Genomic DNA, 23,096 nt, shown 5'->3' on the forward strand with positions numbered 1-23,096 from the left:
TGCAGGTACCATCACTGTAACTAATGTAGTCTCCAAGGTAAACAAAATCCTAAAAATAACTTATTATTAACACTATTAACCTAACATTCCTTCAGCTCAAAAAAGGGTTTGTCTTCATTAAAACTGCATCCAAATATCACTTATCAAATTGGCAGACCTTATTAGTTAGATTTTCCCTTTAAAATCTAATCAGTATCTTAGACCCAAATCATTTTTATGCTTCTTCCTCATTACAAAACCTGCTATTTTCAACTTAATCAGTTTTACTACTAAGTTATCTTTCATTAGACACAAAAAAGCTGTGAGAGTGGGGTGATCTATTAAAGAAAACATTAAACCTAGAGCTTAGTTTCTGAGAAATAAAGTGCTCTACAGGACTGCTAAGTGAAGTGACTGAAGGAAACATCATCCTAAGAGACATTTAGGAACTATACCTTGCAACAGATTATTGGGTTTAAAATGCACTATGTTGAAAAGAACTCTCTAATTTATTCAAGTGGAATTATTTCCAGTGTATAATTAGTCACACTTATTTTTCCTGTGTGCAAACCTCCCAGTTCAACAAGAGTAGCATTGAAACTTCAGATATGCACTCACACCAAAGGCTGATCATTTATCATCTCAAGTGGTCTGGGGGTGCAGGATGCGGGGGTGGCAAACCACAAACCCAAAAAAGCTTCAAAGATTTTTTTGGAGGTGACAGTCGTGACAGACAACAGTGAGCAAAATCCCACTGTCTTCATGTTTGTTTGAAGGCTGCTGAGCCAAGTTCAAGTTCCCCTGAAAAATGAATAAAACAAATTTTGTTGGACCTTATCAAAGAGACACGTAACTGAGTTACAAAGCAAATCTCTATTACTATGTTTTAGTGTTCCCCTGATTGCACGATATATACCAAAAGCTGACCACAATATTTTTGTTTCATAGCAAAAAGAAACCGATTTCTATTTGTTCAGTTTTAAGTCATGATTCAGTTCAATTCACCTTGTGGAAGAGAAATGAAAGCAAACCATGGAGATGATCAGTACAAAACCTGAAACCACACAATGACACTGTGGAGAAGACAATATTCAAATTCAGGCTGGTCTGAGCGAAGAGTGATACAAGGTCCATCAAGCTCAAGGCCAAAATTTTAGATAATAATAATTAGAAATACCAAATGCTCAAGGTGGAACTTCTTTTAAAGACTGATTTTCAAAGAGTACCAAGGGTTAGGTGAAAAAATTATAAGGGTACTACAAGTTGCTTTCAGTCCATCACCCAGAAATTGGATCAATCTACATTATTCTTTTATTTAAATTATGGTTTAGATGTCCAGCTCTCTGAGCTGGGCTGTCAGTAGCAGCGTTAGGCACACTGCATTTGAACTGAATGTCAAAACTCAGGCCCTGGCTTCCAATACATTGAGGAGAAAGTCATATACCATTAAACCTGAGCTAGGACCAAGGCTGAGCCCTAATGCACCATCCTTCCCCACTGCAAATCCCTGGGTCCTCTTGGTCTCTGACCATTTCTCAAAGCTTTCTGAGCACTGGCACAGCAGAAGCTAGATACTCAGAACCTGTGCTTGGAGCTTGTCCTAAGTGAGGATTAAAATGATGGGTGTCATTAGTTCATCTGATAGCTTAAATGATCATCAAGTGCTAGCTGGGGTCAACCTGTTTGATTTTTCTCTGAAAGACACTAAAAGCATTCAGCTGTGGCATAGGGACTGTTTTTAAGGCGGTGACCAAAGGCTGTGAGTACAGGAATCTCCTCAAGGCTGCTCTCATATAGCTACTGTCTCCATAGCATACACTGCAAGACAAAACATTTAGGAATCAAATTATCAGAAGTCAGGGTATGGGTGCCAAAGTCTTCTCCCTTTATAGCTACCACAGCTACTTAACATCAGGCCCCATTGACTGCTTGTGCTGGGTCGGCGTGCACTCAGCGAGCCCGCACTGCTATTCGGAGCACAACGGCAGTCCAGGACATTTGCCCAGCCCAGGCCCAAGTTGAACTTTAAAAGAGGAACAGATCTGCAAGTTCATATCAGAAAGACTGCCAATGTCTCGTCTTTGGCAACTCCCGTCTCCAACCAGATCTTTTATTTTCTACGAAGTAATACATTTTCCTCAACGCCACTGTACAGAAACCAGGAAAATACTAGCATTACAGAATCACAGAATGGTCGGGGCTAGAAGGGACCTCTGGAGACCACCCTGTCCAACCCCCTGGTACAGCAGGGTCACCTACAGCAGGGTGCACAGGATCATGTCCAGGCGGGCTGTGAATGCCTCTGGAGAAGGAGACTCCACAACCTCTCTGGGCAGCCTGTCCCAGGGCTCTGCCACCCTCGAGGTAAAGGAAAAAAAAAACCCCAAAACCAAAAACCACTTCCAAAAGGTAAAGCAAACTAGGCCACAGTTCTGCTTAAATACAGGTGAAAATGCGCATGATATAACACTTAGATATGTAAGAGATGATGCTCATGAATCTGCTGCTCAGAGAAAATTTACAGTGGAAATGTATGAGTCAGCGTGATGGCTGCTGTCAGCTACAAATATATGCATATTATGCACCTACCACATGCAAAACACTCCCTCAATGATCTTATTAAGGAGGCTGTGACATACATCAAAATAATGTTATACCTACAGCAGCCCGTAGGTATTAAAATATGCCCTTCCTAGTTATTTTGTACACAGTGAAAAATTACACACTTGTGGGTAAACTTGCTCATCAATTCTGACAGATAATTCAGAATACATGCTTGATACCACAACTTAAGTATCTGAAAGCTGTAGAAATAGATTTATGTTCTACATGTTAGTGAAGAAAAAAAAAAAAAAAGAGAGAGAAAGGGAGAGGAACAGTGAAGACAATTATTTGAGCTACACAGAATTTTAGATGGGTAATAATTAACTTGGTGGTGAATAGCTGAGTGATAGAAAAATCTCACAAGTTTTCCTGAATAGTATCTAAAAATAGTTGGGTCTGAAACAGAAGAGAAACTTTTTCAACAATTACTTCCGAGTTTCCTCCTTCCATCCTTTGTGGGAGAACCAGCTTCCCTTATTTACTTTAATATATAAAAAGCAAAAGAAACTCTGCACATAAACAGGCAAGAATTGAGGACTAACTTGTACTTGTTCACAGCCTTGAGTAGATCAGGATTCATTAAGGTGGGATAAAACGGGAAAGAGGAATTCCAGAAAGTTTTGTCTCAAAAAAGACAATAAATCCCAGAGCTGCCTCACATAGCTGAGGTCATTCCTACCTCAGGACCTCCAAGCAGCATGGATATTCCTCTCCATTTGTAGTTAAGGTCCAATGGATAGCGTAGGGCACAGCTTAATTTCCTGGACAGGGTGTAGCATACCCTTTGTATATCAACATATGAGCATGGCCATTTGAATATTGACCAGCTGCAAGAGCAGCTTTGGCAGTGCTGCCTCGTCATTCCTTACTCAGACTTAAAGACAACCAAGTCAGAGGCTGAAAGAAGGAAGAAGCCCCCATCTCACCATGCATGGGCAATAAGGGTCCCGGAAAGATGACAGCAGCAACAGAGAAAACACCAGGAGATGAGTTTTACTTGCCTGTCAGAAACCAGCTGTAATTTCACCAAGTGGTGTGATCAGACAGAATCAAAGCATTTCTTGGAACAGCTTTGTGTCAAGAGCTGAACCTGCTCCTCAGAAACCAAGTGGCTTCCTTTCCTCTGCTTTTCCTTTGCTGTATAAAAGCTATGTGTAATCATCTCTCTTCCATATTTTTTAAGCAGGACCAATTACATTGTTCATTCAAAGGTCAGGCCAACACATATGGCATGCAATTCAGAACAGTAAATATGAAAACATTCGTCATTAATTATTATAACCCTCAAGTAAAAAGTAAACATAAATAGTTACCTACGAAAAAATATTTCATTTTCTATAAAAGGTGGCGGCAGTGGATGCTCACTGGCAATGCGTTGTATCCAGTACAATTTGAAAATTTATATACACAGTTGGTGCTCCAGCCAGCAAATAATGTACGCAATTACAGCTACTGTTAATGTGCCTGCATGCCTAATTTCTGGAGCAGCATGCAAAGTGCTTTCCCCTTAAGGTGGCTTGAGCAACTGGCCTGCATTTTAACAGAGAGAACCGTATGTAACCAAAGCAGATCTTTCAGGAGACAAGCCATGCTTTCAACTTGTTCTTGCTGCCAGAGTAGTAATTGCAGTGAAATGGAAAAAAACAAGTACACACCTACTATAAACAGATGGCTAATAAAAATTTGGGGAGCTCTTTCAATACAGAAATTGAGTACTCTAAAAAGACACCTACATAACAAATGCTGGGACATGTTGTCTGCTTTTATAGACTACTTAAAGATGTGACCTTTAGCTCAGAAGCTGAACTGTTTGTTCCCTTATTACCAATTATATGCAGAAGTTTCAGAATACATGTATACCAAATATTTAACTTTTATAACAAAATGTATCAAATGCACTCATGCAATACAGGCAGTAGGCATTGACTACTAATGTGATGTACCCAAATAGGGTAAAGAATTTTTATGTTACAAATCACAGCTTTCTGGTGTAGCATCTTTAGATAAAGAGTAGTCTTGATGAAATTAGGAGGTTACAACACACAGTAAAAATGCATCTTAGTCCACTGAGGTTTACTCATGCCTGCAAACATCTGCTCTGTTTTCTACTTCTTTTTGAACACAAGAGCAAATATTTCCGTTTGTTCAAAAATGTTGACAGGTGAATTAGTGTTTCAACATTAAAGTAGGTCAGCCCATGTTGCATTATTCAGTGTATCAACATGACACTTTTAAATGATAAAATATTGTCTAATGCAAATTTGAAGTGATACAAGCCTATATCCGCTTTCTGCAGAAGAAAAGCTGCTTTAATTTGAAATTGTCCCTCCTCCATCTTTAAGAAAACTGTGGGGTATTACAAATAATTTCTTTTTGCCTACATAACCTCTTCAGCCCAGCCAATACCTTGGGTGAACACATGAAATAAGGACAAGCACATGCCTGTTCCCAAGCAGCACAGCTGACAGCAGATTTAAAGGGACATGATCAGCTTCAAACATAGTCACGGAGAAGAATAAAATCTATTTCAGGTACTGTGAACGTCCTGGAGTCACCCCTACCAATTTAGACGGCATAACCAAGCCATTTGCTGTTTCTTAGAATATTTTCTTTCCCTGGTTTGTGTTTGAAAACTCATGCCCCTAAGGAAAACGCAGTCTCAATGTTCTACATTATCTGTACACAGAAACACTTGTCAGTGGGAAAAGTAAACAAAGCAAAGTTGGCGCCTTTCACCTGCCTCATTTGCAATAATTCCATGCAGCACTTTTAGTAATAGGAAGCAGGATATTTTCAGGAAGTGTTTATCAAACAAATGCTTGTCCCTGAAAACAATAAAGAGAAAACAAAATTGCATTTCTACCAAGAGATCGATAACATGATTTACACCAAAATATAAAGTTATATTCTCTTTCTAGAATATGTTATTCTGTCAGAGATTGGTGACACCATCTATCTATCACAGAATTTCTTCCACGGAAAGAAAATAAATTTTTAAGGTCGCAGACACAGACCTTGAGTATTTACTTAGCTCAAGTCATAAGGTGGGCTTTTTTGGAACAAGAGGAGACATTGTTTTTCATGAAAAATTAGAGAAAATTCAGTATTTAATTAAAATACAATACCTTAATTTTCAAAAGAGAAAAAAAGAACCTGCTCTTCTCCCATGTGTAATCTAAATAATTATTTATTAATTAGACCATTAAACAAGGTATTTGTGCACATTGTCAAGCATTAATTTATGGATTAACCATCCTGAAATGCTAAAAATGGAACAGCCCATAACCATAGTTGCAGTGGATATGATGGAAGAAAAGCCCTACAACATCTTAAAGCAATATTAGCAGAGGAAACTGATGTGGATTTATCCAAGAATGGAGGAACAAAAGCAAAATCTCTTATTATATATTGTATTACTTCCCCATTAGCAGCATGTTCATGAGTGGTGGGTTTATTTGCCTTTGACCTTTAAAAGATGTAATACAATAGATTCAGCCTCTCTCTGCCATATTTTATAAATCCTCCAAAAAATCCCAATGGATCAGAACTAACTGGAGAGAAGAGGGAGGACTGAGCCACTAAACATAAAACGATGGTCATAGAAGCCCACACTTATGTAAATGGACATCTCTATTAAGAAAAAAAAAAAAAAAAGGTAATGATTATAATAAGGTCTTTTTCTATTTTCAGAATATTTCAGATTAACAAAAAAACCCCCAAAACTCAGAAACCCTTCAAACACATGCTTCAGATAAAATTCCAACAACTCTGACATAGCTGTGTGTACACACTGTACACTGACACTTTCTGTAGAAAAAAGAAAAAGGAAAGAGGCAGCGGCTATTCTTGGCAGCATTAAAATTTTGGCCAAATGTGTGGGCGGGAGGCTTGGTCCTGGCTACTGATGCTAGTTTTCCAGCTCACAGAAATCAAGGGGAAGAAAGAGTCTAACTGAAGCAGTAGTGAATAAAATCACTGACATTCTTTCTCTCAGTCTTTCCCCAAATCTCAGATCCTATCTCTTCCAAGTGCTCATTTACAGCACATGCCAAATAACCCAAAGCACAGTATTACAGCATATTTACTCCCACGTGCTGTTGATAACACACTGGTAAACACAATAGCCAGCTATTTTGATGGCTTAAATTTCTATGGCTCTGTCTTCTTGTACATGAACTCTTGCATAAAACTCAACGGTAAAGCTGGAGAATAAAAATCACCTAAAATTTCAGATATAAGAACCAAGCCTGTGCATCCTGTCTTTAAAAATATTTTCTTCCAACCAATATCCCTATGAAATGCATCTCTACATGAAATCACCAAGACATTTTAACTCTGATCACTTTTAAGGTTAGCCAAACTGAGATCATTCTTTCACATTTTCTGAACAACCACATCTTAATAGATTTAAGATACAAACAGGCTTCATTGCTCTGTTCCAGCCACTGTATTTATCAAAGAATTGCATATTATTATTTTTTTTTATTATTAATCTGCCTCTTGTTTTTCTCTTTCCTTTAGGTCACTTATTAGAGTAATTTAGAGACTCAAAATGTTGTACATGACCATCATGTTGTGACACAGCAGCAGAGCGTGAGCATTTAAAATGCCCCCAACAGCTCTCACTTCCATCTAGGTGATTCTAATTACATTGTAGACACCAATTTCTTCAGTGTTTACAAATTTGTATATACTACCATGATGACCATGGATGACCAGATTCAGAAGCAGTTTTTCCAAGCAGGAGTTGTCAGTGTCTGCACTGGAAAATAATGATAGCATTTGAGGTTTTTTTCTTAGGTTTTGCTAGTCTTCCCCTCCAGCTCTTTTCCTTCACTAATGGCAGTGGAACGTATGGCACAGAACAATCACCTCCCTGCTGAAAGAAAACTTATGATACGGTGACACATCAGTTACTAATTTTATTTTTTTTATTATTATTATGTCTTGAGAACACCAAAAAGACTGTTTTTCCTATTAAAGTGTGATTCTCCATAGAAAACTGACTAAACAGTGACACCATGGGGTGCCTTGCCTATTCATGCTAATTAATTTTCACCTAAAATTACATAGCGTGTTGAACATTTCAAGTGCTACCCCTGTGTAAACAATCAGAAAAAAAAAGGTGCCTTTTTACCCTGCCACATGACTAAACACTAAAGATTATTTAGTAAAGCAGAATATAGTTGTGATGCTGGTCTAACAACACGGCCCACTGGCTCTCCCACAAGTGTGTTGGACTGTCATGAGCAAGACAATAAACAACAACCTGTAGTAGATCTGGATCCCAGGGTTTACCTAAGAACCAAAGAGATTAGAGCTGTTGCTGTGGGTTAGGGAGGTGAGGATCACGAATACGCAGGGTGGAGCTGAGTAAGCAGCTGCCCTATTGCAGCATCACATGCCCAAATTGTAGCTCATTTTAAGCAGAAGTGCTTTACCTGTTGCCAGCAATTACGCAGGTGGTTTTAGTGATGGTGGCCCTCACCGCAGCCTCTCTGGGCTACCTGGCTGGCACAAAGCAGAACACTCAACTGGCTTCCAGGGCTAGTATCAGTGGGTGATGGGTAGCCAGTCTGGCAGCTCTTATGCCACCCTGATTTAGGAGGTACAGCCATGAGATTAGGAAACCACATCTGGCCAGATGCCAGTCACTGTGACAGACCGATACCTCTGGGGTTAACGTTGCTCAATACATATGACACTCTGATCTCTGTTTGCAAACTGTTCTTCATGTAAGCTTTGGGATTGCCCTGTTTTTCCACTATTGTTATTGCTAGGAGATATCAAACCCTAAATAGGAACTTTCAAGAGTTCAGCTTACTTAGTGTTCTAACCTTTAGCATGTCATTGCCGTGCAGGTGCAAGGTTAATGAGTTCAGATGTGGCTGAAATGAAGACGGACTCCTGGTCCCCAGGCCGGCCCTGCCTTAGGCACACGGGTAGCAAACCAGCAGCCTCGAGACCAAGCAGCCACCAGCATTGACACACTGGATTTCAAATTACCAGTACTACAAACACGACGGTCCCCTCCAGAAGATAAAACAGATGCACATATTGCACACACCAAGCAATGACACCTTTATAATGACCGAATACATCTGCTGAGGTGTCAGTGGGTCCCTGCATCGAGCAACTCCATGCTCACATTACATTTTCTGCAGGCATTGAATAAAACTGTTCTATTGTTTTCTCAATTAGTACTTCCCAAAATAGTACAATAATGCTGAATGCAAATTAAGTCGAGGAAGCTGAAATGGATCCAACCTCAGATATAGCAAAGTTGTGAAATGATCATTAAAATGCTGGTGACAGACATGCAAACAGAGATACATTTGTTTCTCTGTATATTTCTTTTTTTTTAATTATTTTTAAGCACGAATTATTTGTATTCTTTTTCACTTTTAGGGGAAATGATAATTAAGTCAGAAATGTACTTTTAAGAACAGACATAAAAAGATACTTCTGGAGATGGAAACAGAAGTACAGATTAAGTTCTGTATTTGTAAAACAGTTTTGATAGCCACATTTATGTCCAACCCATTAATTTAAAGGTCTCTTATAATTACAGCTTTGCCTGAAAATTCAGTGATGTCTCTGATAGAAATTATGAGTCCAGAACCAAATTAATATTTATTATTTTGATTTTAGTCATATGGATGAGTCCCAAATGAAGACTTAGGGCCACATTGTACAAACATGCCCTAAACTTTCCTACTAACACACTTCTAGGCATGCTTAAAACACTAAAATCAGTAAGAGATAATGTCAAATATAAAACAAAAGCAGATTGCACCCATAAACTTTTTTTTTTTTTTAGTATAACAAACTTTGTCTCATTGTTCCTGATCAGTATTTTTGTTATTTCAATGGAAGTTTCAGTTCTTTGCGTAGGTGATAAAAATGAGATGGTTTTTCACAGGTTCAGTGTCCTTCAGAGACACTTCAAGAGGTTGTCTTATCCAATTGTCACTTTAACAAGATGAGCAACTTTATTCAGAACAACTTCAGGTTCAGTCAGTACCTAAAGAGCATTCCATACGCCTGACCTTGCCCTGCTGAGGTAAATGGGAAGCTTGGTACCGACTTCAGTGAACCTCAGATGTCATATGCTGTTCTAGCAGTCAGGAAAGGTAAAGCTGAACTTTGGATCACTAACTTCAAATAAACTTGGGAAATGATCAGGTCCAGTTGAGCACTTCAAATCTGGACTCTGCCTCTAATATTAAGAAAAAATATCTCTGCTCTGACTACACAACAAGAAGTATGATCCAAGCTATGTTTGCAATGGAGCCATTTCAACCGCAACAGCTAAGATGCGAGAATACTAAATTACATTCATAAATACCACTGATAAACACACCCAACATAGAAAGAAACTGTGACACTGATACTACACAGAACCTTCCATAATTCCATGCATTTAAAATATATTACCTTGTGGCTAGTTGCTTTGGCATTCAGAACTTCTGAGCATCAAATATGAGATATCTCAGATCACGTCCTTGAAACCAGATGCATTCAGGAGGTCACAAGCTGGGTATGCCAAAAAGGGAGGCACTCAAAAGAACTTTTTGAAACTTACATCATTGTGCTTTAGATGAGGAACAGAAAGAGAAATTACTATTGCAGAAAGTTGTGTTTACTTTTATAAATAAGGTTCATTCAGCTGGGCTGCAGAAAACATTACCAGCCCTAAGGAAATCAATTTAGCACACTGGTCTTGTTCGGTCCAGAAGAACCCACTTGGTTTGGGTGCACAACTCTAGACACAATGCCCTGGGTTATTATGTGTTTTCTAAAACAACCCTTAACTGTGTTTTTCTGAAGCCTGTGTCTCTTTAGATTTCTCAGGGTGACACAGTACTGTGAGAGACATCATGTCTGATTACATCAGTCAGACTGCATTAAGCTGTGTCAGTAATGACTGCCAATGTGACTGATGTAACTGGGTGTGACACACCATCACGCTGCTTCTTCATCTGTGAAATACAAGATGGATTTGGGGGCAAGGAGAAGAGGAAAAAGAAAAATCACAAAAATTTCATCCCACTGGAAAATGAATTTAAATAAACCTGTTCCCGTGCTCCCTTTCAAAACCAAAATTGATTCAAAATCTTTTATTATGTTAGGGACTAAAATCACAGTAGTGAGGTATAAAATATCTCTGCAGTCAGCTGTGCAAGTGTCCATGCTGTACTGAGCACCTTTTTAAAGAAAAAGTATGAAAACTGCAGGATGAAGCCTGAAGAGTTGTGCATGTACAGTAGTGCTGCTTACGCGAAAACCTGCATGGCCACCCCTTCGACACTTCTAGAAGAATGTACTCTTCTTTAATGAATCTGTATAAGTGAACACAGCGGGTAAAACAAAGCAGTCTAGCACTTGAACATATCCAGAAAACCATAAAAACTTGGTGGATCTTAAGGCTTCTGGCTACTATTTTATGATTAAGTATTTTAACGTTATTAACATGCCTGTCAGGAACAAATTTCTAAGAACTCTTCCTGTGGCCATCTGATTCTTTTGGCTCTGGCTCAGGACCATCAACGGCATTTACTTCCCCTGGTGACGGACAGGGGATTACAGCCTGAGGGTGCCCAGGCTGCAGAGCAGGGGCCAGGACAGCCTGCAGTAACAGACCTTTTAAAAGCCTCAGCTTTCACTACAATGTCAGCCCACAGATGAGATTTAAGCTATCTTCAGCAATGCCAAGAGCACAGAAGCCAGCATATTACTTGCCATGGATGCATCCTCCCTTGCCCTCAAAAAACTAGGCACTCAAATCAAAGCCTGGAAAGCACCGAGATCAGTAAGGCTTTCATATGGTACCCAGCAGAAAAAATCAGGCTCTTTCAAAGAGATCACTTTCTAAAATCCCCCACGAAACTAAGGCACAAAATTTACAAGTAGCAACAAGCGCATAAGGGCTATTTATCCTTTTAACTTCCTACTATATCTTTTTTTTTCTCCTGGCCAGTTGGAGAATTCTCCCAGCCAAACCCTCAGAAAAGCTCTCTGTATATGAGCTGCCACGCTGCTATTTCCAATATAAAGCACTCAGCTTGAATTGGCAGTCACATCTCGAGCAACAAGATGAATCAGTGGCTCTTCACCTTCCATCTTTGCCTCTGCTGAAACTACATGAGGCATGTTAAAGTCATTTGTACCACCAACACTAGAAACTGGAGTTGCCAAACATTTTGTATAGGCTGAGACATACATGATCATAATTAACCAGTGTCATACTTTTGTAACCAATCACATGATCAAATGGCTATGTTAAATGCAACTTTACATTGCATTTACATAGTGAGGGTTCAGAGGAAGAGAGTAACGTTTTTGTAGGCAGCAGCTGATATAAGAACCCCAAGTATTACATATAATTTTGTATTGATTATACATAGATCTAGCTTTGCTTTTTTTATTTTCTTTTTTTTTTTTTTTTTAAGTGATAAGACCCAACAAGGCACCTCTGGGTTTCTGCATTTGATACAACCCCATGCACAGCAAACAGAGTACAGCACTGTGAGGTTAATTAACCCCTAGCAGTAACTACATCCCATAGAATTCTGGATAAATAGTCTTTTTTTTTTTTTTTTTTTTCCTTTTATTCTGGTTGCCTCAAGAGTTCAGAACATCACAACCTACCAAAACAATATAGCGGCCACGCAGCAGTTATAGGAAATACACCTTGTAAGGGCTGGAGCAAGACAAAGGCACACATGCAGCAAGCACACACACAGAGACATGCATGCCATGTTCAAAGCCAAGGCATTGATCCTCAGTAACCGATCCTGCAGCACACTCTTTGCCAAGCGCTCAGTCCTGTGGTAGTTCTAGCTCATGGCCCAGCTGCAGGGGTAGATCTGCCTGCCAGCAAACCCCTAAGTTTATATGGCAGTGTCATTTGCAGGGAGGAGGAGGAGGAGTTTTTGAATTAAACAGAGCCAAGATCTGTTTACAGCAAAAGTGCTGACAAGGGTTTTGCCCTCTATACAAATGGCTGTGTGCAAGTCTTTAAGCCAGTTTTGTCGCTCATTAGCAACTTGATCATATAAAAGCACAGATTAAAAAAAACCACTTTGAGTTTGCTTACTGTAGAAATAACATGGACTAAAATACAGGTTTATATATGCACAAAAATGAATCCTTTAAAAAACAAAAAAAAGATTCATTTATGTTTAAGCATTCACTTTTTAAAAACAGTTTTCACATTTATACACATAGAAGCATCTATGCCAGACTACACACACAAAAAATATTTAAGTATTTTGAGCTTTCACCTCAAAGACTAGTATATGATAAGTAGAAGAAAAAAAAATAATTGGCCGGCTAATGTTCAGAGTCACACAGGTATTATTTGAAGGTCCATCCCTGTCCTTAAACTCCATTTCTAAATGCATCCAAGTGTTCTGATAAAAATCAGCCCTCAATGTGAAATAGGAAGTGAATGCATTTTTGCTTCATTTCAGCCTTATCTCCAAAGGTCATCTTTCCTGCCAACACATTTTGCTTACAACAGAAAAGAGGCTATAGTTTCCATGATGTTGCTTCAGTAAATTATAAGAGTCAAATTAATTTGTGTGTCCATTTTCCACAAAAAGTTTTTTGAAGCCTAGAGCTCTGTACACGAGAGTATGTATAAATTAATTGTCTTCAGAAGGAAATTATGCAAATATTGAAACTGGGAACCTGGTATGCAAACTTTAGCATTAAAGAGCTGAACAGAATGCAAACCATAAGCCTACAGGTGGAAATATAATTTACTACAAGTAGCTTGCTATCTCATGCAGGAAAGTTGCATTTGCCGCTTCTCCAACTTACTTTCTGCTGAAGAGAAATGGAATTACAGGATATTACTAACTGGACTTGTGGTAGGGAAGAAATGAGTGTTATTTCTAACTTTAATTGATCAAACTTTAATTCTAATTTCTAATTTTGCTTTCCAGTTTTACAACTAGCAAGTCTGAATATCCAGTTCCAGGGAAACTCAAACACCATTTCTAGGACACAGCAATCCTTGCTGCTTTCAAGAGCTTTTTCCCATCCAGAACAGTCACAGGCTATACAAAATAGTGCCACGCACCAACACATTAGACAGTGATAAGGTCATGAAGTCAAGAATTTTTGGCTATGTCTTATCCAGCATCATTCAGATGTCAGCCTACGTTAGCCATGCTTTCAAATTACTTTTTCAGAATTTTAAAAGAAACAGTAAAGCTACAAAGGAGTGAAGGAAAACCATCCGCTTCAGACAAATGCAATAGAGTCATGTTCTCTTCCAGGGCTCTGAGCAAAGTCATAGTTTACTTTGGTAACCTTTGCTCACCCACCAATGAAAGTGTGAAACAATTTCTTGAGTAAGGAAACACCTTTATCTTGGGAAACTCACTTGTAATCAAGACGTGGTATATCTTCAAGACAAGGCAGGGTGAAACCAAGTAAATGAATGAAATACCTTCGTCTAGTTCACCCTCTGTCACCCTGCTCCTTCACTCCAAAGGCATCTCACCTGGTTTCACACAGGCTGCTAATCAAAGAGCACATATACATCCTACCAAACGTAAACCTATGGCAATTCTTGGAGCAATTGAAGGAAGATATAAGACTGTGGTTCACAGTCTCCTTTCTGTGATGTGTTAGCTGAGCCAGCCATGTTTTGTTCCAGGTACTCTGTTTTCAAACACTGAATTAGATTTTAAATACTTCCAATAGCAGTCAAGTAAGAAACGCTGGGGAGACATTTCTCTGAGCATCCCTAGTTTGCAACAGACCTAGAGTGTTCTTGACCACATGCAGAGTACAAAAAAAGCTATCAACACTGTCCAGAGCACATGATGATCTAAAGAGAGCTTTAAACATGTTAAACAGTACACCAGAACTTACTCCCTAGAAAGGTACAGACTAGAAAGTAAATCCCTTGCCACCAATGTGTATACTATAAATGAAATTGTGAAAAGCTAACCAGCCCAATGACACCTTGATGTCCAACTACAAGCAATGAACACTGACATAGCTGAGATGTCTGCCTGGAAGCTATCTTCTAACCCAGATGACAGCAACAGAAAAAATACATTCAAGAGCTTGGCATCTGAGTCTTGCAGCTGTCAGAGCACAAAGTGGCCACAGGTGTTACTTCCAACCATGAAATCCACTAGGGAGGGAGAAGGCAAATGAGAGTACAAATGCCACCAGCAAAACAGGGAGTACAGGGCAGACAAAACCCCTTCAACTGCCAACACAGCGGCATAGTTGTCTTCTGACTGTATTATGACATAGAAATGGCAATTAAATTGGTTATCTTAAACTGTTGAGCATGTGCCTTTAATGCAGGCAAGTGTCAGCACCTGCCAAAGACTCCTAAAAACAAGAGCAGAAGGTGGGGTGTAAAAAAAAAAATAGAATATAGTTGGAGCATTAATGACTGAGGAGAGAAAAGGAGAACACACAGCACTCTGCTTCTTTCCTTAGTGACTGCTCAGTGATATGGAGATGCAGCCATTTCTATCTATTTTTCCTCTTACCCTGTTTAGGCCTTCTCCTTTCATCCCTGTGGTCAGCTGTCATTTCGCAGTATATAAGCCATCCATGCAGGATGCTGCTTCTCCAAGTGTCACTCTTACAACCATACTTATGTCCTCTCTAGTGCTATATAAATAGCTACATGAAAACTAGTAACAATAGAGGTGACTGTGCCATGGCCAAGGAACTCATGTCAACTTTCTGTAGTTACAGAATTAGGGTCATTGATCATTTGCAGCATTCACAACAGAAGAAAGGTCACCCCCAGTGAAGCCAAGCCATTCCCTCCCTTTGCCTTTCCTTCCTCCAAAATACACCTATGCATAAGGTGGAAAGTTGCAGTAGCAAAATACTGGGAAAGTCATTATCAATGGTGCAGTTCCACAACACAGAGAAATAAACCAGACAGACTTGCTGTCACAGCCAAGGGAAGATGGAAGTCTCAGCTGCCCTTTTATAAACTGCTTATTCACTCCAGGAGTGGAATCACCATTATCTCATCTCTGTGCATATTTTAATTCCCCCATTTTTAAAATAGAAAATTACATAAGAGAGAAGTAAAAAACCTCATATTCCTCATGAAAAATACCGTAAAAGCAATAGAAAGAATTACTTCCATCTCCAAGAATTTCAATTAAAAAAAAAAATCCTTGCTTTTCCCACAATATGCTAAATACAGATGTTTTTAATGCTTTGATAGCCAGCTTTTTTCACCCCTTTCCATTTATGCCCTTTATTTATAAATACAACTGTAATAATAAAATATATACACAATACTAACAGACTTGATTTCTTAATCCACACAAATTCTGAAAGATTAGCTAAATCCCTTCCTGTTACTTCCCATCCAGCTTAAAAATAAAAAAATACATTTAAAAAAAACCTAAACAGCCCACATTTGCCCCAAACAAAACAGCTGGAGCTAAATTCTTGCATGTACTCTTAAAAAGGCAAGATCAGTTGCTATAAAACCATAATGGGGAAATCATAGATAGTCCTTCAGATACAGGACATTGTTTAAGTGTCTTAGTTTTTAACTATGACATATTCAAACTATTAAGGTGAATGATAGATCTATGTGAGCCCTTACAAGTGTAAAAGTAAAATGTGGATTAATCTCATGCAAAATTTTCTACAGCTACATAAAAAAAGAGACTAATTCCCTTAACACCCTTCACATTACAACTGTCTCCATGTCCATTTATTCCAAAGCTTTTCCATTTAGTAACTGCACTTTCAACTTAAAGTCTGGGAGCATGAGTACCTAGAAGAATTATTCAAACTGAAAATCTGATGCTGACGTTTAGCATGCAGTTATTATCTAGCTACTAGTTAGATGATTTACCAGGCTGTCATGGTTTAACCCTAGACAGCAACTAAACCCCACGCAGCCACTCACCTACTACCCCACTGTGGGATGGGGGAGCAAATCAGAAAGGTAAAAGTAAGAAAATACGTGGGTTGAGATAGAAGCAGCTTAATGGGACAGAAAAAGAAAATAATATTAATAATGGTAGTAATAATTTAAAAATTAGAATATACAAAAGAAGTGGTGCACAATGTAATTGCTCACCACTTTCCAATGGATGCCCAACCAGTTCCTGAGCAGCAGCCCCTGGCCAGCTTTTCCTCCAGTTTATATACAGAGCATGACATTATATGGCATGGAAAATCCCTTTGGCCTGTTGGGGTCAGCTGTCCTGGCTGTGTCCCCTCCCAGCTTCTCATGCCTCCGAGCCTTCTTGCTTGCAAGGCCTGAGAAACTGCAAAGTCCTTGACTTGGGGCAAGCACTACTTGGCAACAACTAAACCATCGGTGTGTTATCAACATTATTCTTACACTAAATCCAAACCACAGCACTGCACCAGCTACTAGGAAGAAAATTAACTCTATCCCAGCTGAAACAAGGACACAGGGTAATGCCTACTAAATGTAATGGTACGCACTGAGTCCACACTGCCATTGCTGCCAATAACACAGAAGTTCAAACACCAGCCCAAGAACCCATGGCTGTGAATTTCACTAAGCATCAAAAACATCTGTAGCAACTAATGACTAAAAATATTTTCACATCACTGCTAGTACTTAGGACTCTATACATCTAGCAAAGCAAGTATGAGTACTTTAGAAGATACAGATGTCTGTAGCAACAAACACTAAGTTTAAATGCCTATGGAATTTACACAGTCAACTCATTTTGGTGTTATCTAACCTGTCACCAGTTTGCAGCTAACAGTACCTGAATACCTTAATAATAAATCAACTTTATCAATTTGCATCACAAAGCCCAGATTCACTTTAGGGATAGGCTATTTTCATAGTACTATGTTACATTTATTATAACATGGTCTTCTGAAAGTATGATGAACATAGAAAGACTTGCAACATTAAAGAAAATCATCTACAGCTTTCAAAGCAAAAGAAAAAAACCCACAAGACAAGCACTGGTTTTGGCTTTATTAATATCCATCTTGGGATAACAGACTTGTTTTCATTAAAGCCACAAAAAATGTTTTTTACTTTCCACCCCAAACCCAAGTTCCCATTAAAGGCTATATCACAAGTTTTTCCACCTCTGGTGCCTGAGAATTAAATGGAGAGACTATTAAAGAATTTTATCCAATCATCATCCCAACTCACATTACAAATTAGATATAACCTACAACTTACAAAGCCTCCTATTTTCCATAACTATGAACAATGGACTGAACGGGGTACATTATCAACTTGTATTACCAGCCTTTTCCAAAGCTATGATATATTCTGCCTTGTCCAACATCTGTTCAATGAGATAAACTGAGAGATCTGAACTATGCAGGCAGCAGGCTCTGCAAAAGTTAGATGGGCAATTTAGGAAAATGAGGAATGCTGGAAAGTGTCAAGGTAGGGCTGTTCTAGGGAGGACATGACTCATATATCTAAGGATTTCCAGCCATTTGCTACCATTATTCATGACCATCTAAAAATGTAAATGGTAAAATACGGAGCTCCCTTTACAGCCTATTAAGTTCCTTATTAGTATAATTAATTTTTTTTCCAGAATAAACCATATATATTTGAAAGTAACATCAGGTGTTTTTCCCCCAATCCCAATGCCACATGGCTGCACTGAAACGAAGGAGCTCCTCAGCCTTGCTGCGATGGGACCTCAGCTGGCAATTGTCTCGAAATCAGGCTGCCCCAGTCATTCATGAAAGCACATCTACAAAAACACTCCAAAGAAAATATGGCATTTATATTGTTACCCCCATTGCTGCCTTGTTTTCATCACAATGGGGAGGACTTGGTTGCCTGTCCCTGCAAAAGAGTGCCCTAGGGCATCTGAGACATCTGCATGGGATTGGACCTAAATCCTATCCTAGGAGTTAGTAACTATACCCAGGAATGCAGGGTTAGGAAAACAAATATCAAATCGCCATTATCTAAATAAACACCACGATAAAGTAAGGTTTCTTGCAGAAAATTCATAATTTATGTGACTGACTTTCAATTATATTTTAGAGATTGTTATGTTCATGAATAATAACTAACCTAATGTGGATTTCTTATAATAAATATTTTAAAATGTGGTGATTTTCTAGGAAATGTACCTTCTGCTTCATAAAGCTAACTAGCTTAGATATAACTCTATTAATTCATTAATATGTAACTAAGGCTTCAGTGAAATATTACCATGTTAATTACATATTAGGTACTTCAGGGTGCCAAATCCTTTCGATGGAACAGGTTCCTCAAATTCCAAAAGAGCAAAATAGCTCTGATGCTTCAACTGTAACATTTATATGGGAAGGCTTTCACAAAGTATCCATGAATTACATCTCAGGAAAGAAGGGATGCTGCCAGCAAGAAATCAGAACATACTATTTTACAAGGAGAAAAGTAATAAAATTTGAACACAGTAAAAGTAGAAATTAAACTTAAAATAAAGTTTGGAAAGTTTTTGTTTGGAAACTTTATATTCTTGAGCAGGTGGGATTAATGCTTTTCCTCTTCAGTATCTGGATTAAACAAATGCAAAACTAAATCAAAACAGATCTCAGTCAAGCTAAGATTTGACATGGCACTAAAATAGCACTTAAGCAGCTACCTGTTCTCCCTGAAACATATTGAAGGGCTTCATACAAGCAAAATTCTCTACCTAACAAGGGGGGGGGGGGGGGGGGGGAATAGTACATTAATGTTGTGATTTATAGGATACGTGACTGCTGCTCTATGGCAACATATAATGCTGCATGTTTCAAAAACACTGTTAAAAATATTACGCAATCAGTCTAGGTGCCAATGTTTAATTCTTTTTTCTCCATTTGTTTTCATGATGGGACATGTATATCATAAATGGGGTGAAATTCATGACTGAGGTTAGCACAGCTGTTTAGTTTTACAGTTGCCTGACAGAAAGAAACATGTTTCAGATAAAGAATTATGAAAGGTGTAAATTGAACTGAACAGTAAAAACCCTTAGATACCATATTTTAAATTCTGTATTATTTTAAAAAGCAGGATCATCGTTGTAAGTTGTACAGGTGAGTAGTTCACACAGCTTAAAGATTACAATAACTAAGAAACAGTCTCACCCCTCAAAAGTAGAATGCTGAACTATTAGATTTTATAAAACGTGCTCTATTTTGAAACAGAGATAATAAAACCACTACATTTAAAAAACCCGAATGTACAATGCCGATAACTGTTTTCATTTGGGTAACCTTTAGTAAGATCTAATCTAGTTCAGTCACACAGATGGGTTTTTTGTTCACTCATGTGTAGGTAATTATTCTTCCATGTAGCCATTTATTTTGATGGATGCTGCACAGGCCAGCCACTCCTGAAGTTTATCCCTCCCTAAAAACTTTCCATTGTTTTTCCTGACAGAAAATAACCTTAAGTAAAAAAGTTTAATTTCCTTGATGACTTGGACTCAATTAAGATCTATGACATTAAATAGGATGGGTATCTCACTATTAGCCAAAAAATGTATTAAGCCACCTTACAGTGAAACCGACAGCAACTGCATAATTTTTCCATATCATGGAATTTGATTAAATACTAATTATGGTCAGATACTGAATTTATTCAATTTGGATGAGAGGAGAGCTTTGTCACTTGAATTCATAAGATCAGGACAACACATTGGATGCCACTTGAATCTTAAAGATAAAACTCTGTTCATTTAAAAGGCTGTTTACTGCTGTGCTTAGATTTTTAGGAATCTGAGACTGGAAGCTGCAGAGGAGTCTCTTCTCATGTCAAGCTTGGGTAGCTGTTTTAGATTTTGTGTATGCCTGCTGTATTTGCTGAAGATAAACAACTCTCTAGTCAGACTTCCTCTTTATGATCCATGACTAAACGCTATGCTCAGTTTCAATTTACCAGATGAAAGCCCTAAAAATGCATTTTTCAAATTAGTTTTTTCCTTGTTACCGTTGCCATTTGTATTCTGGTGTGAGTGAAATTCATCAACTAAAAGACTTCTAAACTATGCAAATCCAGGTAATGAGGCACGTGGTATTGGGGGTGGGGAGGGGGGGCAGGGAAGATGAACTGCAGGCAAAAGCACGTGTTAGCTACCATACAGGGTCTGGGAAAGCATTCAGGTGCTCTCTGGGTTCAAGGACCTACCTGGAACACGGTATGGTCAGATCACAAAACTATTCCACTCTATTGTTAGAAACTGAGATCACTGAAATTCTTAAAATGAAGAGCAAGGCTGCCGTAAGGCTGGCTAGATTACATATTAACCACCAGTTTCCAGCCTGCAAATCAAGAACATTTCACTAGGTGAAATCCAAATGTATCAGGGCTGGTCTAATTTGGTAACTCTTGGTGCCTGTAGGTTTCATTAAAAAACTTGCAATTAGCTTGCTGCAGCCATAGTTGCTCCTTTTTGTTTGTTTGTTTGGCATCCACTATAAATGACACAAAATTTAGTTTGGAACAACACAAATCAGCGATGTTTCAGTTTTTCCATACACAAGGCAGGGGAAAAAATAGTTACATTTGATAGGAAACAGTTCGCTTGATCAAACATAACATATAAGGACAGCTTTGAATGTAATCATCCGGATGAAGAAAACTGTCACACACAGTATCATGGAAGTTTATTATTTCTGATCATTTCTCCTCTCTAAACATCTACTAAACATTTAACAATGTGACAAACATCTTATTTGCTATATACTGAAAATGTTTCCAAATAACCTCAAGGCTTCTCTGAAGAGAGGGCTTGGAAGAGCTTCTAAGACCCAGACCACCTGCATTCACCTCTGGTGTGGGAAATTATCAGGAAACCTACAGCCATTCACTATCCCCACAGAAACTGCAGGTGTTACAGCCAGGGCTTGGGTTTGGGGATTATTTTGAAGTTACTGAAGGCAAAAAAAAAAGGTTCTATTTTGTATCTGCTTTTTCCAAACTACAGAAGCTTTTCCACATTAATATCTCAAAATCACCACGGTTTAATGAACCTGTAATACACTGAATATACTGACACGCAAGGACCAAGCTCTTTTAAACAATTCCTAACTTCACGCATGTCCAAATTGCTTCACATGCAACACAAACAGCAGTGGGAGGACAGTTACTTCTGAGGTGAGACCTGTTACAAAGCTGCATAGGAAAACAAGGAAAAAGAAGGAAAAAAAACCCTTTCCAGTCACGGGAAAGTTCTTAAAAGTCGGGGGTTTTTTTGGCCAAATCCAAAAGCATCACACCCATACCTTTCCCTGACCATCTCACATCCCTTCCCCCCTCAAGTACTCTGCTGCCTTTACCCTCCCGTTCCCTGCCTTTGCTCCCAGGTGTCTATTCTTTATTACCTCTTGATCCTTAGTCCATTTTTTGTTTCTCACCAGCTGTCATCTATGACAGAAGTCTCTCCTTCACCAGATGCCCTTTCCAACACGTAGTTCTATAAACTCTGGCACCTCTTTGGGGAAAGTCTGCCTACATCTTAAACTAAACACAGAGAAACAGTACTTTTTATGTAACTTGCTAATGGGGATTACTAGAACACTATGCCTTACTTCTTCTAAGGTTGTTCCACCAAAGCAAACCCAGACAAAAGAAATCAAGTAAGATTTCTCTATGAACTACAGTTGGAAAATGCAAGAAATATCCTTGGCCAAATCAACCAGCACGGTGATTTTGCTCAGCTGATTCCCATGCCCTGACACAGACTCCCACAAGTTTCCATTTGGCATTCACCACAGGCACCAAGGGCAATGTGCTGGACTTTTTGTAGGACCAGAGCCAAACGCCCTTAGAAGTGACTAGAGAGTTTTGCAGGACAGAAAACACCTCTACAAAGATCTGAAATCCCCAAGACCTAGACAATTAACACATACAATTAATATTAACATAGGGATTTGTACATCTTCTGAAGTAGTATTTGTTCCTTTTTATACTGAATTGCAAGGAGAGACTTAATATTTGATCGTTTACCCATAGAAGATTCTCTAAGTATAGTATCTCCTACATGCAAATATGTTTACCATGAGGAACTCATTTATTTCAGGGCAGAATTGTTGATAGCTTCCAAAAACAAATCGAATTTCTGACTTTAATAAAGAGATTATGTATCTATTGGATTTATGAAGCTATAGAAAATATTAAGCCCATGAGAACTTTACTTCCAGTGGTTCGTAAGTGTTATTTCCAACTGCGAAGTTAATGTCTTATGGCATCATTATGCAACTTTTTCAGTCCCATTGGAGAATTTCATCTATTCTCACTTCTTGAACAAATAGCCTGAAACGATGTACTTCCAAACTGTTCTGGCTGAAAATCTTATGACACCCTGTTGAGAATCATAGTTATTATTATTTCTTGCAAATACAAATATTTGCTTCTCAAAACATCCAAGGGTGCTACATTACAGAACAGTTATTTCTTATTCATTTTTCAGCTATCTTATTAAACCTTTAAAAAGTTATTTTCAAAAGATAGACAACTGAAAATGAAGCATTACCAGCCATCTTATCATTAAGCTTAA

Source organism: Falco biarmicus, chromosome 14 (assembly GCF_023638135.1).
Source record: "Falco biarmicus isolate bFalBia1 chromosome 14, bFalBia1.pri, whole genome shotgun sequence".
Lineage (NCBI taxonomy): Eukaryota > Metazoa > Chordata > Aves > Falconiformes > Falconidae > Falco > Falco biarmicus.